Source organism: Budorcas taxicolor, chromosome 11, assembly GCF_023091745.1.
Source record: "Budorcas taxicolor isolate Tak-1 chromosome 11, Takin1.1, whole genome shotgun sequence".
In the NCBI taxonomy this organism is placed as follows: Eukaryota; Metazoa; Chordata; class Mammalia; order Artiodactyla; family Bovidae; genus Budorcas; species Budorcas taxicolor.
Genome location: NC_068920.1, coordinates 122,392,681 through 122,409,461, shown reverse-complemented (window position 1 = coordinate 122,409,461; position 16,781 = coordinate 122,392,681). Strand labels below are relative to the sequence as shown.

At 40.7% G+C, this 16,781-nt stretch overlaps 1 protein-coding gene across 1 annotated transcript in view; it reads right to left on the bottom strand.

The window, feature by feature from the left end:
• Positions 1-7,252, bottom strand: part of AFTPH (aftiphilin) — a 69,813-nt gene extending 62,561 nt beyond the window's left edge. Inside the window, exon 1 of the mRNA XM_052647801.1 lies at positions 7,071-7,252. The gene's annotated coding sequence lies outside the window, so the exon portion shown is untranslated. The remainder of the gene's footprint in view (positions 1-7,070) is intronic.
• Between the last annotated feature and the right edge of the window lie 9,529 nt (positions 7,253-16,781).

Here is a 16,781-nt window from a genome sequence, read left to right as displayed (position 1 = left end):
CAATACTTTGGCCTACTCACTGGAAAAGATCCTGATGTTGGGAAAGACTGAGGGCAGAGGAGAAAGGGGTGACAGAGGATGAGATGGTTGGATGGCATCACCGACTGACTCAATGGACATGAGTTTGTGCAAACTCCTGGAGATAGTGAAGGACAGGGAAGCCTGGCGTGCTGCAGTCCATGGGGTCACTAAGAGTTGGATACGACTCAGCAACTGAACAATGATAACAAGGCCTTCTTTCAATTTTTGAAAGTCAGACAATAACATTCTTTTGTGCCAAGGGCTTTTGCATCTGCTGTCTATTGCACAAAACATGCCCACAAATGCTTAAACTCTTAAAAAGAGTAACCAAGTCCTCAAGTAAGTTTCCTAACACCCTCCCTCAACTCCTACTACACCTATTTCTTGCAGAACATAAGAAGTGCAATAAGTTATAGTGTGTAAAAAGAAACATAATTTCAAAAACTGTGCAAACTGAGTATACTAGGGAAAACACACAGATAGGCTTATATGTAGAAGGTAATTTTAAAAAACCTATTAAATACTTTCTAAAACAATAAAGTTACCTTGTATTTCCCTTCCATAGATAAAAATGTCATGCTCTAGAGCAGCACTATCCAACAGAAATACAATAAAGCCACATATACAATTTAAAATATTCCGCAGTTGATTAGAAAAGAAACAGGTGAAATTTATATTTTACTTAACCCAAGTATCCAAATATTATTTTAACATGTAATAATGTATGGATGTGAGAGTTGGACTGTGAAGAAAGCTGAGCGCCAAAGAATTGATGCTTTTGAACTGTGGTGTTGGAGAAGACTCTTGAGAGTCCCTTGGACTGCAAGGAGATCCAGCCAGTCCATTCTGAAGGAGATCGGCCCTGGGATTTCTTTGGAAGGAATGATGCTGAAGCTGAAACTCCAGTACTTTGGCCACCTCATGCGAAGAGTTGACTCACTGGAAAAGACCCTGATGCTGGGAGGGATTGGGGGCAGGAGGAGAAGGGGATGACTGAAGATGAGATGGCTGGATGACATCACTGACTTGATGGACATGAGTTTGAGTGAACTACGGGGAGTTGGTGATGGACAAGGAGGCCTGGCATGCTGTGATTCATGGGGTCGCAAGGAGTCAGACACGACTGAGCAACTGAACTGAACTGAACATAAAATCTATATTTTACATTAGTTTTTGAAATCTGGTGTGCACTTTACACTTAATAAAACACATCTTACTTTGGACTAGCTTTATTTCAAGTGCCACATGTGGCTATTGGCTTCTCCTCTGCTCAACATAGTCCTAGAAGATAATATTCTATTTCTGATAACTAAAGTGAAAGTTGCTCAGTTGTATCCAACTTTTTGCAACCCCACGGGCTATAAAGTCCATGGAATTCTCCAGGCCAGAATACTGGAGGGGGTATCCTTTCCCTTCTCCAGGGGATCTTCCCAACCGAGGGATCGAACTCAGGTCTCCCGCTTTGCAGGCAGATTCTTTACCAGCTCAGCCACAAGGGAAGCCCAAGAATACTGGAGTGGGTGCTGTGTGCTTAGTCGTGTCTGACTCTTGCCACCCCACAGACTGTAGCCTGCCAGCCTCCTCTATTCATGCGCTTCTCCAGGCAAGAATACTGGAGTGGGTAGCCTATCCCTTCTCCAGGTGATCTTCCTGACCCAGGAATCGAACTGGGATCTCCTGCATTGCAGGTGGATTCTTTACCAACTGAGCTATCAGGGAAGCCCAAATAGCACGCTAACAGAATCAGAGTTATTTTTAAAAGAGCATGACATTAAACAGTTAACCTCTATCAACAAGGATATGTCTCACATTTAAATCCTTCAAAAAATTTTAAATTATGCAAATATCCTATGCTGCTGAAAAGCCTAAATTCAAAATAAAAATTCAAGTAAACAATTTAAAAACTGCATATTTACTGACCATTTGAGCAGATTACGGGAAGAGCAGTGCTCTCAACCACTGCTGGTAGGAGTGACTCTATCACAACTTCTTGGAAAGCCATTGGCTTTGCCTTTGATTTAATAACTCCACTTCTAAGACTTAGTCATATGGGAATAACCAGAGACAAAGATTTACCTACAAATTGTTCACTGAGATACAATGACTCATACATACACATAGTGTGTATGACACTCATATGTCCATAGGGAAAAAAATAAAACTAAGTGTAAAACACCGAAATGCTTACAGTTCTTTTTTTTGTGGTGTGATGACTAGTAATACTATTTTTACTATAATTCATTTAAATATATATAATGAGTGCTACTCTGTCCCAGGTGGATGCTGTTTTGGGCAAGTCAGCTATATAGGAACATTTTTGGGTCCAAAGAGGGAGAATTTGAATATGGCCTTGAATATTAAATTTTTTGAAGTGGTATAAGAGTCTAACTGAATAAAACTAAACAACCTACAAAACAGTCTGTATGATAAAATTTCATTCTGTTAAGAAGTATACATATATATGTATGGAATAATAGGCACTAAACTTAACAGTGGGATTTCTGGGTACTGTGAATGTAAATTGTTTATTATTTTCTACAATGCTTTTATATGCTTCTATAATAAGACTTTAGAAAATTAAACTATATATACACCTTATTGAGCATCTACTACATACAATACTGGTAGATTCTATAAGGGGTAGAATTGAGTAAATGGAGTAACAAGCTTAAAGAAACTTTAATTAGGAGGAGCAGTATAAGAAAATAGTACAAGTGATTAATGCAAGGCAGAATGTAAACACCAAACAAATAAAGTAAAATGGGGTTATGAGTCTAAGAAAAAGACCTCACTTGATTGGGAAGAGTAGTGAATGAAAATGAGAAAACTTCATGAAAGAGAATTTGAAATAAGGAAATAAGGATTTTGACTGACAGAGGAAATGGCAGGCACAAAAGATAGAGCATGGAGCAACTGTCAGAGCAGGAAGTCACATTATAGAGTTTGGCTGAAATGCAGGATATATGAAGGGTGTAGGCAGTGTACTGGGAAAGTAGGCTGTGAGGGCCTTGACTTCTCAGAAGCGATCAAGTACCTCTAACTTTTTTGAGTTTAGCAATGGGCAAATTTGTTGAGGCTCCAATTCAAGAAACTGTCCTACCACTTCTCATTTTTAATTTCTGCAATAGTATACAGGTGTACTACATATAGAGCTGACATCTGTATTCCTTATGAAATGCTCATAATGATGATGTTTAGCTGTATCAGTCAACAATTTCTAATGAAATCTTCTGGCTGCCACTCTTGTATTCCTATAGACTACTTTCTCTACAGCAGCCAGCCAGATCCTTTTAAAAGATAGATTATCACATCGCTACTCAAAACCCTGCAATAGCTTCCCATCTCACGCAGCAGAAAACCAAAGTCATGAGAATTTCCACAAAGCCCTAGATAGAGCACTGCCCCCTCACCCTCTATATCACTGAGTCCCATACACAAACACAAACGTTCATGTGCGCACACACATATACAAAAATGCCAAGACACTGAAACTCTATGACGGCTACTATTTTTGTTTAAATTTGATAATTTCAGTGTTTCCAGCACCTAGAACAAGGCCTGACATATAGTGAGTGCTCAATACGTATTTGCTATATGAATGGAAGGAAGAGAATACCACGATGTTAGTAGATATTTAGTTGGAAAGGTTTGTGGCATGCTATAAATATTTATATAAATAGAACACGCAGTGAATTTATTCTAATTTACAACTTAATTTTCCTCTGGGAACTACTCACCAAAATAGTGCTTGTAAATTAAGTTTTAAGCATACAGACAACCTTTAATTTATTAACAATTTATTTTCACAAGGTTTATTTAAGTTAGTTATTTCGAACAGGAATGGTGGTGACTGAAAAATAACAGGATGGAGCCTTAAATTTCCTATTTTTCCTCTTTTTTTCACTTTTCCCAAGCTCCTTACTTCCCCACATCCCTCTTCTCCTCCATATAGTTTCAGACCTTTCCCTTTCCCAGGGAATAGGTCTAATCCAGACCCCTAAGCCCTACCCTAGGCTGAGGCCAGAAATAGAAACTGGAAGTGTGATATAGGGCTGTTGAGATGGCTGGCAGCTGGTAAAGGAGAGCCTAAGCAAGGGAAGTTACTGCAGAGGAAGCTCAGGAGGCCAACAATTCTTCATTCAAATATTTTCAAACTAAAACTTATATTTTAAAAAGGAAATCAACACAAAATAACACTAACTCCTTCCTGCCCTGTTTTTAAATATACACTGTTGGAAGACAGAGTGATACTTTGTTTTTAAAGGAAAAACCTGAACTTTGTATTTTACTATGATTTCAAGGGAACAACCAAGTTTAGAAAAACACATATGACACCACCGGGCTGTGTTAAATCTTAATCTTTACCAAATCTGCCTCAGATTTAAAAGTTACAGTTGAAAAGCCATGGGCTCTTCCTAGATCCTTCATTCCTCTCCAGTTCTCCAGAAGTAACTTTTACTTTGATTTGGAGTTTATCATTGCAATGCATGTTTTCATACTTCTGTCACATATTATTTGTTGTTGTCATTCAGTCATTAAAAGTCATGTTTGACTTCTTGTGACCCCGTGGACTGCAGCATGTCAGGCTCCCTTGTCCTTCACCATCTCCTGGAGTTTCCTCAAATTCATGTCCATTGAGTTGGTGATGCTATACGATTCCTATAAAATATACTGTATTGGCATGCTTTAAAAACTATATAAATATGATAAATAAACCTATTAAATCCCGTCTCTGTCATCAGTTGCTTGACCTCAGGCAAGTTACCTAACATCTCTGTGCCTAAGTTTCCTTTCTGAAAAGTGGGGATAATACCATCTCCTAGTTTACAGGGCTGTTGTGAGTATTAAGTGAGTTAAATGAGTGTATATAAATCACTCACAAAAGAATCTTGCTGGGAGTTCCCTGGCAAACCAGTAATTAAGACTCCCCACTTTCATTGCTAAGGGCATGGATTCAATCCTTGCTGGGGGAACTAAGATCCAGCAAGCTGCAAAGGCTAAAAATAAATATCTTGCTCATAGGTAGTGAGTATTGGTTTAGTAACATCATATAAAGTTGCAAAGGAATCTATGACTGTGTGTGTTATGTTATGTATATGTGTACATACACACTGATTGAGAAAAGATTAATTATCAAAATGATATGTATGGGTATTTTTTAACTCACAAATTCTAGATAAAATTAAACAAGAATATGAACATTTAGTTTAAATAATGTGTGATCGTTTTAAAATACCTAAAAATTTAATGTCCTCCTTTTATGAGTTTTTGGGGGTAGGTAGGGAGAAAAGGGGTAATCCCTCAATGAGATGCTAATCAAAGATTTATTAGACTGTTAAGGGAGGCACTTTAGCATTTCACACAAAATAAAACATTTGATAAATTTCACTATTTCTCTGAACCAGTTTTTCTCTAAATAGGAAGAAATTAAAATTTAAAATGATCTATTTTAAAATGGGATTCACCTAGATTACAAGATTTTCATAGGCAATTGGATTCTGTAAAATTTATCAATGCAATTGTGGATGTATTTTCTTTGAGTACAAGATTACTTTCATAATAGTCTCTAGGTCAAAAGATCAGAAAATATCAAAACCTAAATGTCCTACATACTATGTGAATTCTAGTGAATTTCTTTCAAGCACTTTAAAAAGATTTATCTGTTTTTAATAGATATCTATAAAAAGATATCTATGCCTTGAAGATTAATATATCTAAAGATAATAAATGGACAAATTCTATCTAATGAGCACTTAATAAAGGTTAACATTTACTGGTCTAGATATTTTACACAGGATCTGTTTTTTAATCCATGTGAGATATCTTCATGAACAAAAATTTGAAGACTACCATAAATTCTTTAAATATTTCTGCAAAGAATTAAAAATGACTACTACAAAGGCCAATACTGACGAAGTCGGCAAAGCACATAACATGTAGAGTAACTGTGTAGATTGTACCAACACAATAGCGTTCAAACAGCTGTTTCCCTTAGAGTTTTGGCATATACTCACGTCTAAAAGGTTAATGGAAAGCAATAGTTAAATGCAACCTCAAAGATTAAACTACCTCCGCCTCCCATTCTACCAAAAAGACTAAAACGTAGCTGGTGAAAGGGAGGATTAAAGTTCAAGAGTTTCACTTCTCCTAAAGCGAGAACTCTGAAACGGAACTACCGATTTTGTTTCATTTGCTCCCCAGTAAAATATTTCCATGTCTGGGTTAGTCCTTCCCTTGGCCCCAACGGAAGATTCAGTGGGAAATCAACGTGAACTAACCACCAAGAGTAAAACCTAAACATTCTCAGTACTCTCCCACTGGTGAAAGCTTCCTATCACCATTTACCTTATACTATGTCCCCTGCCCAAGAAAGATGTAGCACCTGCCAAACTGGGCACTTCAAGAATAATGGTCCAACTTTTCGCACGCAGTCTGGGAAGGGGACGCCGGTGATTTCTTAGGGAGTGCAAGAAGGGAGCAGAAAAGGTCCTCTCAGGAAGGGATGAATGAGCTTTGGTTCCGTCTCCTCTGCCTGCTGGAGGATTCAAAAGCTGTTTGCTTCAGAGACCCTAGGAAGCAGCACACTCGGGTCGCCGCTGGCCTGGGGCCTGGGCGAAGCAGGCAGTGTTTACACCTGTCACGAGGGAGGGGGAGGGAGAAAGAGGAAGCCGGAGCAAAGCCCCAAACTTCTCAACAAGCTCCCGGGAGGGAGCGGCCGGTGCGGAGCCGAGGGCAGGTGGCAGCGGAGGGGCAGGGGGAGCCGGCGGCGAACAGGGACGTGGGAAAAGCTCTCACTTCGCCGGCCGGTGCCCGGGAGGGCGAGGAGGGGCCGTGCGCCTCAGGCGCCGCCGCCGCCGGCGTCCCCGCACCCGCTGTAGAAGAGGACAGAGCCGGGAGCCCACAGGCCCGCAGAGCCGGCAACGTCCCCGCAGCCCCCGGCTCCGCAGCGGGCAGGTGTCCCCGGCCCAGGCGAGGATCCGACCGGTGGGCCGGGCCAAATCCCCTAACCTCCTTTCCCCCGCACGGCTGGGAAAGCTGGTGAAGCTTACCTGGTTCATCCGGGGCGGCCGCGATGGGCATGGCTCAGGGGCCCGGGGAGGAACTGGCTCCCCGGGAAAGGACCGGCTATTCGGACGCGGCGCTGGTGAGAGCGGAAGGCAAGCTGTTCACAGCCCTGTCAGCGAAGCAGCGCCATGGACGCCCACCCGGAGTTTCAGTGCTGCCGCGAGACCCCCATCCCATTACCCTCCGCCCTCTTCCGCCGCCGCCGCCGTCGCCGCCACCGCCTCCACCTCCTCCTCCGCGGAGACCCCCCGCCCACTCCACACACTCTCCCATCATGCAGCGGGGGAACCGCTGCCGCTGAAACGTCACTTCCGGGCGCAGGTGGCTAGGTCGGGGCCCGGCGCTGGTGGGTGCAGAAGCCGGGGTGGGGGGGGGGAGGGGGGGTGGGGTGGGAGGACACACTGGGGGAATCAGTGTCACAGAATGCTTACCCCGTGCGCAGGCGCCATCGTGCAGAGCGCCGGCAGCCATTTTGGGTGCGGGCAAGCTGCCCTTTTCCCTGACTTCCTAGCGAGTCATCGAGCTGTGGGGTGGGGGGAAAGACGTCCTCCCGCACTCCGCCGCTCCTGAGGCAGCGCTCCGGGAAAGGGGCAGGTGCTCCTCAGCCCGCTAAGATTAACGTTCAGCTCGGGACCGTCTTAACTCTCTTGCTCTCCAAGTAAAATTTGCAAAGGTTTGAGGTACGGAACTGTATCTTCACCAGAAACCTACTGGAGAGCACTTATTAGCTTGCCCTTTTCGCCACGAAAAACGACTTTTTCGTTCACAGTCTAAGTCCCTTCCTCTTTTTAATTTACGCTGACAGAAGAGGAAGTTGATATATAAGAAGAGTTAAATCAAATTTAAAATGGGAAGCAAGAGGGAAAGCACCCGCAGAACTGAAAACCGGCTTTGAGACCAACAACAATAAAAATTTTGGGGATCCTGCTAACAGATTGAGACGGCGGTCGTTTATTCATATATGCTGCATAAGACTATTCGATTAAAGTAAAGAAATAAAATTAACTTCCGCGTTTCTATAACAGCCGTCATAACATTTTTCTATCGTCAGTCTTGATCGTTTGCGTTTTTATAACCTTTCCCCTTCCATTGTAATGAATATCTGTTAGAACACCAGCCACTGTAAAAACCAGATTGCAAGATTGAGGGGATTATTGTTATCGTCTGGGATGATGAGCCTGGGATCCTATCTGGCAATCGTGAGCGGTACCGGCTGCTCCTTACTTTCGCCAAACCTGCACAGGCAATTTGAATAATTTAAAATAGTTCCCGAACAGCAAAGCTCAGCAGCTACGCAAAGAAACAAGGATGGAAAACACCCCCCTCAGCCACAGAGAAGTGTCCACCCTTTTGAGTGGAGGAATTATACAAATCAGAGGGAAGATAAGGACAAAAGCAGTTCATCACGGTTTATCCCGCCTCTGCAATGTTCTAGACGACTTAACTTCGAGCGCTAAAATAGACCCGCATTTGTCTCTTTACAACTCAATTGCTGTAAGATACACGGAGACTGCATCACTTTAAATTGGAGTATCAATTGTTTTGCGGTGGTGGTGCTGGATTTTTGTTATTGCTCAGTCACTAAAGCAAGAAAAATCTATATACAGCTTGTCAAATTTATCCCTATTGTATTTCGCCCCCTGCTGGTATGGGAGCTTGTAGTTCGTGCTCAATCTCTCAGCAGAGTCCGACTCTTTGCGACTTCATGTACTATATAGCTCGCCCGACTCCTCTGTCCATGGGATTTCCCAGGCAAGAATACTGGAGCAGGTTGACATTTGCTTCTTCAGGGGATCCTCCCTATCCAAGAATTGAACCAGTGTCTCTTGCATTGGCAGGCGGGTTCTTTACCACTGAGCCTCCAGGGAAGCCGTGTATGTATATGTATATGTATATGTATATGTATATGTATATGTATATGTATTTCACTATAAATGTTTTTTGACTGGGAAGGAAAGAAAACTATCTACGTTTGTATGTATGTGTTTAGAGACTGGAAATGAATTGATTTTAGATATATTCATAGCTGTTACAATTTGATAGCTCAACTAAACAGAAATAGCAGAAGAACATATGACAAAAAGCAGACTCATCATCAAGAAAATGTTTAAAACGAAATAATAAATTTAAACATCAAAACTTTAAAAAGAAAACTCTGCTTTCAGAAAAATCTTCCTAATTTCATACATAAAATATTACAGAATGATTTTTGTGAGGTAACTGCAGAAGCCAGTTCTATTCACTTAAGGACAACAATAGAGAAATCAGTGTCCAACATTGTGTAGAGCTGTTGAGTCCGTGTTTGGCCAGCTGACTTGAGAGCAATCAACCAACTTGTAATTGGTAATGTTACACATAATTTTGGAGGCAGCATTCCAATGCTTATGAAATTGTATTACAAAAAGAAAATAGCTCTGAATATTTTTAAGATGAATGGATGAGGAAGAATTATTAAAACCCATTGCATTTGGATCCAGTGATCTTTTTATTTACTTTTTTTTTAAGTTATGGCCATAATTACTTAAGATTTTGCATCAAGAAACATTGAATGACTAGTTACCATTTGTTGTAGTTACTTCTAATTTTTTCTCTTGTGCTCTTTACAAAATTGTCACCATCGTGTAAACCAATTTTGTATCCCTTTTCTCACTTAATATTATGTTTTAAGTATTTCATCCTGTTACTTAACATTTTATAAAACTTTGATTTTAATTGCCTACATAGTATTCAATGGAGTGGACATACCGTGACTTATCCATTATCCTCTTTGTGGATATTTTCCACTATTACAAATGATACTGTGTTGCTCTTGTGCTTGTGGCTTTGTCCAGTTTTAGGAGTTTTTTTTCTCAATATGAAAACAAGCCAAAAGGCTCAATGTTTTATTGGCACTTCATCATCTCATATTATTTACCAAAAGACTGTTGATTTACAAAACCAGTAATACAGGAGTATATGAACTTTACTACCTTCTCACCAGCAGTGAATAATAATTAATAATAATAATAAAAGAGAAAAAAGATTGAATTTTACTTTGTAGACTAACAGTTGAAAGGAATTTAACTCATATTATATTGTGTGAGAAATCAAGAAACAAGCAAGCACAAAGCCCCACCCATGTGATGTATGGCAAAAGCAATAGGTAGACCTGAGTCTACCAACAGGCTCTATTGTCACTTTGATTTTGTGTGAACTGCTTAACCTCTTAGGAGCTCAGTCTTCTTATATATTCTCAAATAAGAGAATGGAACTAGATCACATGTTCTCAACTCTCTTAGGACATAACTAAGACATAGCTATTTAGCACATTTATCCCTTTGAGAATATGGTCAAAGCTTTGGTTCTTTCTGCAGAAAAAGCTCATTCCACGAATGCTCAAAATTTCTTAGATCTTGTAAATTTCATTCATAGATGAGATTCTATGAACTCAGCTTAAGAAACCCTGTACAAGATGATCTCCAAGGTCCTTTCCACACCTAAACAGTCCCTATGATTTTATTTTATAATCCAGTGAATGCCGTCTAAACAATATTTTTAGTAGATAAACAAATTGTGATATATTCATAAATGGATTACCATTATCAGCACTCAAACTAGAACTATGAGTATGATTAGATTATGAAAACAAAAGTGAATGAAGTTCAAACTGAGTAATATATGAATTTTATAATATATGTGACTTAAACCAATACCTTATTATTTACAGATGTACTGTTTTTCTACTTTACATATTTTAAATTGGAATATAATTGCATTATGGGCTTCCCAGGTGGCACTAGTGGTAAAGAATCCACCTGCAATGCAGGAGACTTATATAAGAGACGTTGGTTCGATCCCTGGGTTAGGAAGAGTCCCTGGAGGAGGCATGGAAACCCCTTCGAGTATCCTTGCCTGGAGAATGCCATGGACAGAGGAGCCAGCCAGGCTACACGGTGTCAGTCATGACGGAAGCAACTACTCACGCATCCATAATTGGTTTACAGTGTTGTGTTAGTTTCTTCTGTACAACAAAGTGAATTTCCCTGTGCTATAAAAAGTAAGCTTCGTGTGCTACAGAGCTCAGGTTTTTGCTAGCTAGCTATTTTACACACGGTAATGTGTACCTGTCAATCCTAATATCCCAATTTGTCCCACCTTCCTCTTCGCTACCGTGTCCACACATCCGTTCTCTACGTCTGCATCTCTATTTCTGCCCTGCAAATAGGCTCATGTGTACCATTTTTCTGGATTTCACATATATATGTTACTATATAACATAATATTTTTTTTCTCTTTCTGACTTACTTTTCTTTAACTTTTACTTTACTTTTCTTTCTGACTTTGTATTACAGACTCCAGGTCTATCTCTACAGATGACCCAATATACATTTTCATAATAAAGTATAAAAATATGGACTGGGATGATATACACAACATTCATTAGGGGCTAGGATGAAATGGCTCAGATGGTAAAGAAACTGCCTGTAATACAGGGACACGGCTTTGATACCTGGGTCGGGAAGATCCTCTGGAGAAGAGAACGGCAACTCACTCCAGTATTCTTGCCTGGAGAATCCCATGGACAGAGAAGCCTGGCGGGCTACAGTCCATGGGGGTCCCAAAGAGTCAGACACAACTGAGCGACTAACACTTTCCCTTTTTTCACACAGAGCATGTCAGAAAGCACTAAAGGGGATTTTATATGTTATTTCAAAGTTTTATATCAAAAAATTTTGAAGCAAATGTGAAAAACCATGTACATTTTTGTTTCCAGTTTTATTGAGATATAATTACAAAAAAATATATAGATTTATAGGGGTTACATGAGTGTTTGTTACATAATTCTCTGACATATTCTGCATTCATTTTTTTATGGTTAAAAATAACTCTTCCAGAACCAGTTAGTTTAAAACCATGAATTGTGAACAGTATCCTAGAGATAGTTCCTAAGGTACTATGCTAATGCTATCTTATATTTGTACAACTTTTCAAAGTGCTTTAAAATATATTAGCTCTTCTGACTCTCACATAGACACCCTTAGAGCCAATTAATATTTTATAGAACATGTGATCACAGATTTAAGGATTTTACAAAATTAAAAAAGTTAGGGCTGAATTTAGGACTAGAATCGTGATTTCCTGATTTACAATTCTTTCCCCCGAAACCCTCTGGCTTTTTCACTTTATAGAAGACTACTTCCTCAATTTCCTCATAGTAAAGACATTTTCATCATTTGAAGCCTTGTCCCCATTTTCCTCATGTTTGAATTGCTTTCAAATGGAGTTTTTCTTCTCACAAAAAGTATTGGTTAGTAAATGGAACATGACTTCATTATAATCTAAAATACTGTGTTTATAGAATTTGGGCCATTGAAAACTTTTCTGAAAAAGTTTCAGGAATTTGAGAGATCATCTAGTCCAAAAGTAGTCTCATTCCCACCTACCCTTCCAGTTTTATAGGTTAGATCAATAATGTCCTAAGAGATTAAATGACAGCAATGTCCTCAGTCATCCCACTGATTTGTAGAGAACTAGGTATTAGAAACTGAAAGCCAGATTCCTAATCCAGTAACCTCCATTTATTCTCCACATTATTTCTTGTTTGTTATCATCTTCTCTTTTATCAAAATACATGAGAAACCAAAAGTATTTGGGACCCTCATGAACTTGTTTTCTATATGCTTAGCTGGCTGTGGTCATAATATGCACTGAAGACTAATATTCATGTTAGATATAAATTGCATTAATCATGTGGAATAGAAGCATAAAAAGAAACTTGTTTCATAGTGGGAATACAACTAAATTTTTTTGTTGCTGGTTTGTTGAGGATTTTACCATTTTATACTTTGTAAAAATGTGATGAGCATCAGAGATATTGTTTCTTATTCCCATTGGTCCTTCTTGAACTTGCTTATCAAGTTTATTGCAAAAATAATGAGAATTATAATTTAATGCTGTGGTACTTTCTGGACTACTGGATAACTAGACCATTCTGGAAAAATATTCACTATGTCTGGGCAATATAGACCTTTCCAAGGATGAAGTTTTGAAAGATAGGCTACTGGGAGTAGGAATTCACATTAACATATCACATTTAAATTAAGGACTCCAAAGACATTTCCAGGGTGTAGGGGATAAGGCCTAAACTTAACTCTTGTTTAGTTGAGTTTATTAACATATTGATATAACCATCATAAGGGGCTTCCAAGGTGGCGCTAGTGGTAAAGAACCCTCCTGCCAATGCAGGAGACACAGGAGATGCAGGTTTGATCCCTAGATTGGGAAGATCCCCTGGAAAAGAGAATGACAAGCCAATTCAGTATTCTTGCCTGGAGAAATCCCAAGGACAGAGGAGCCTGGTGGGCTACAGTCCATGGGGTCTCACAGAGTCAGACACAACTGAAGTGACTTAGCAAACACACACACATAACCATCATAGAAGAGATAGGCTAATCAAATAAGCTACTGAAAAATGACTAGATCTACATTATCCAATATGGTAGCCACTAGCCACATGTGTGTATTCTGTATTGAGATGTGCTGTTATATGATATACACACAGGATTTTGAAGACCTAGTACAAAAAATAATGTAAATGATCTCATCAGTGAAGATATTAATATTTAGATACCTTTGATTAAACAAAATCTTTTGAAATTAATTTCACCTATTTCTTTTTACTTTTTAAAAAGTGTAGCTACTGGAATTTTTTACATTACATATATAGTTCAAATTATATTTCCATTAGATAATGCTGAACTAAAGTATTACCTTTGTGAAAAGCGCATGTGTGTTTTTAACTTTGTGTGGTAGTAGGATCCAGGGAAATATGACAGAGATAATTTCATGTGGCTTATACTTGCATGAGGGCAGAGATTTCTGTTTTATTCACTTCTATATTTCCAACTTCAAGAACATCGATGACAATATATACTTGTTGAACAGATGACATTCTGTTGAATCAGTGGAATGTTTCCAGAAAAAAAAAATTGAAAAATACTTGTTACTAGCTTTCTTTTTTTGAACATTAGTGGTTTATCACATTCTTCAGTGATTTTATAGTTACCCTATCCTTGATTATTTTTGTAATTTGTCTTTCAAAATCAATTAACAAATTACTGAACACCTTTATGCACTCAGCATTGGCGGAGGGACTATCAAGAAACAGACCTTGGTTCTTGACCATAAGCAAAAGAATTTACAGTCCAGTTAGGAAGACAAAACCAATACACTTGAAACAAGTGCCACCTGAAAACTGACTCTCTAAAACAGAGAACAATAAAACTCTGAGGACTGCAAAGGACTGACAAAAGTAACTAGAATTCAGAGAAGAGAAAGATCTGCTAGAGTAGTTGGAAAATGCTTCATTTCAGGTATGTACTTGCCTCAGTGTATCCCATAGGTTCTACTGGGGGCTGGGTACTTCTCCAGACTCCTTTGGACTCAGTGCATCAAGCCCTGCCCCGCCTTCTTTACTAGAGTATCTGCTGAATTGCTTTCAACTCCACTGTTTTCCATGGGGATGCAGTCTGTCCAGGTACTGTTCTCATGCTGCAACTCCTGGATTATCTCAGGCTTCTTTGGAGCCAGGATCTTATACATTACTTACAGAACTTAAGGATAATCTTCTCATTATTTCTCAGGGCCCCACCACGTTTCCCTTCCATGTTCTTAACATGTTCCATGTTCTCCCAACCCTCAAGCCAGGTCTCTGCGACCCCCTTGGCTGTCCCTTCCTCATGTCTTTGGTCAGGCCAAGTAGCAACACCCCCATGAAGACCACCAATGGGAACTTGCCTGTGCCCTTGAACAACTAAATTACTGACGCTGAGCTGGAAGCTACTCCCTGCCCTGAGCTAAAAAAGCTCCTTCAAGACTGTCCCTCTTACTCCTCACCTGCTTTGAAGTTCAGTGCCAGCAACCAGGCTAGATGCTGGTGTTCTGGCAGCAGCTCCCTGCTGCCAGAGAAAGAGGCAGCTGGGCATATGGACAGACGATTAGATTTATAATTTCATTTATTTATTTACTTATTTTTGGCTCTGCTGGGTCTTCACTGCTGTGAGGGCTTTGCTCGAGTTGTGGTGAGCGGGGACTACTTCCCAGTTTCGCTGCATGAGCTTCTCACTGCAGCGGCCTCTCCCAATGTGGAGTACGGGCTCTAGGGACTTGGGCCTCAGTAGTGGCGGCTCACAGGTGAGTTTCCTCACGGCCTGTGGGATCCTCCTGGATCAGGGATAGAACCCGTGTCTCCTGCATTGGCAGGTGGATTCTTTACCACTGAACCACCAGGGAAGACCAATAATTAGATTTAAAGTGGGATAGACCCTGGACAGAACCTTAGCCACATCATAGAACCTTGCTGAGAACTTTTCTCAGCTGTAAAATTCGAGACAGTAACCCTGCCTCACAGGGCTGCTGCTAATTGAGATGCACTAATGTATGTAAGACCTGGGTTCGGTCCCTGGGTTGGAAAGATCCCCTGGAGAAGGAAATGGCAACCCACTCCAGTACTCGTGCCTGGAGAATCCCATGGATGGAGGAGCCTGGTAGGACTACATTATAGTCTACAGGGTTGCAAAGAGTTGGACACGACTGAGCGACTTCATTTTCACTTTCAATGTATGTAAGAGGTTTCAGTAGAGAGCCTGGTGTTAGTCCCTCAGTGGAAAACCCTATGGCTCCCTAACTGACCCTTCCTTTGCACCAGTGATTCAAAACCAGGGGAAATTTTACCTCTCTGCCCTTGCCTAGGCCATTTAGCAATGTCTAGAGAAACTTTTCATTGTCACAGCTAGGGTTGGGGTGCAGCTGGCATCTAGTGGGTAGAGGCCAGGGATGTCATGGAACATCCTGCTATGCAGAGGATGGCCTCCACAATAAAGAATTATTCAGCCCCAACTGTCAGTAGTGGCTAGGTTGAGAAATCCTGCTCTAGACCACCCTGAGGGTGCCGGTTGTTACTGTATTGCCTTGGCTAATTCTAGGGCTGCTAATTCTGGGTTCTTAAATGTCTGTTACTGCACCTACAAACTTGAAAGCACTCCAGGAGCCACACTTCTTCACCAACTTCCAAAGGATTTCTTAATACCATTTTTGGGCTTCTACTGGTGTGTTAGAGCTGATAGTGACAATAATTCCGGTGTTTGGCCTCTGGGCCCATGTAAGTACTGCTGCTGCTGCTGCTAAGTCACTTCAGTCGTGTCCGACTCTGTACGACCCCATAGACAGCAGCCCACCAGGCTCCCCCATCCCTGGGATTCTCCAGGCAAGAACACTGGAGTGGGTTGCCATTTCCTTCTCCAATGCATGAAAGTGAAAAGTGAAAGTGAAGTCGCTCAGTCATGTCTGACTCTTAGTGACCCGATAGACTGCAGCCTACCAGGCTCCTCCATCCATGGGATTTTCCAGGCAAGAGTACTGGAGTGGGGTGCCATTGCCTTCTCTCTCATGTAAGTACACCACACCCTAAATTCTCACAGCTCCGTAGCTCCCGAGAAGTAAATGTTGATGTACTGCTTTCCTTGTTAGAAAATCAGGCTAGTCTTCTCCCAGGACAGGGCGAGAAAGACTTATTCAGGGGCTATGCTGAGATCTTCCTCTCCTCTGAGCTAGAGAGGAGGACCTATCTTCAGACTCCAGCCAGCATCTTTGCCCTCCTTCATTAATACTGTCAAGATGAGTGTCTCTTGAAACTTCCCTGGTGGTCCAGTGGTTAA